Raw genomic sequence first — 1,092 nt, 5'->3', positions numbered from 1 at the left:
GCATGAGCTTTCTGGGGCTAGATCCTAAATCCCTCGGAGCCAACAGGAAAATGCCCAGGGCAGAGGACCCCAGGAGTGCGGTTGGCGTACTGGATCGCTGAGTCCAATTGCTTGCAGTCTCTGTGGCAGGCTTTGGGCTGAACCTTACTGGCTTTGGAACAAGAAGGGATTTGCCCTGGGGGAACTCTGGGAGCATCAGCTCAACATCGTTCAGGATCTCTTGGCCTACTCCGAGCCTGGCCCTGGGCTCAGGATGCCCCCGGGCTGGCAGTACTTGGACCCTTCATGGAGCAGTGAGATGTGCTGGGGGCTCAGCTTGGCACATAGGACAGGAGGGTAAAATACAGCTCCACAGGGCATGGGCCATGGGCTGTGTGCGTGCCTGGGGCCAGATCTGCAGGAGTCCGTGTGCCTGGGAAGTAACCCCGCCACTACAGCGGTGATCCAGACCCCTGGGTATGAATGTGGCCCTGTTCTTTAGAATCACAGACAATGAGGGTTGAAGGGAGCTCAGGAGGTCACATCCAGTCCAGCCCCCTGCTCAAAGCAGGACCAGCCCCAACTACAGCATCCCAGCCAAAGCTTTGTCTTTGTCTAGCCAGGTCTTAAACTTCCCCAAGGATTGAGATGCCAGAACCTCTATGGGAAACCTGTTCCAGTGCTTTAGTACCCTCCTAGTGAGATTTTTTTTCTTAATATCCAATCTAACCCCCTTTGCTGCAACTTGAGACTATTGCTTCTTGTTCTGTCAGCTGCCACCAGCCCTGAAAAGTCCAAGACTTGCTGTGCCCTGAGGGCACAGAGGCCTCCACTTGAGATCGTGTGCCCTACACAGTTGGCTGGTCTGGTTTGCGTATGACACATTTGCACACACTGCTGCGCAGGCACAGACACGCACCTGCACTTGCACCTCTCCAGTACTGAAGCGTGCCAGGCAGCCTGAGGCACTTAGCAGCCTTTGGGAGAAGCAGCAGCATCTGCATATCTCTCTGGCCTGGAGCTCCTTGCCTCGGGCACCCCGTAGTAACCTGCACCTTCCCTTGGGGAGAGCACCAGCTCAGCTGCCAGCAGTCTGCTCAGAGCAGGCCCAGT

Source organism: Alligator sinensis, unplaced genomic scaffold, assembly GCF_000455745.1.
Source record: "Alligator sinensis unplaced genomic scaffold, ASM45574v1 scaffold553_1, whole genome shotgun sequence".
Taxonomy (NCBI): domain Eukaryota; kingdom Metazoa; phylum Chordata; order Crocodylia; family Alligatoridae; genus Alligator; species Alligator sinensis.
This window is presented reverse-complemented; position numbering follows the sequence as displayed.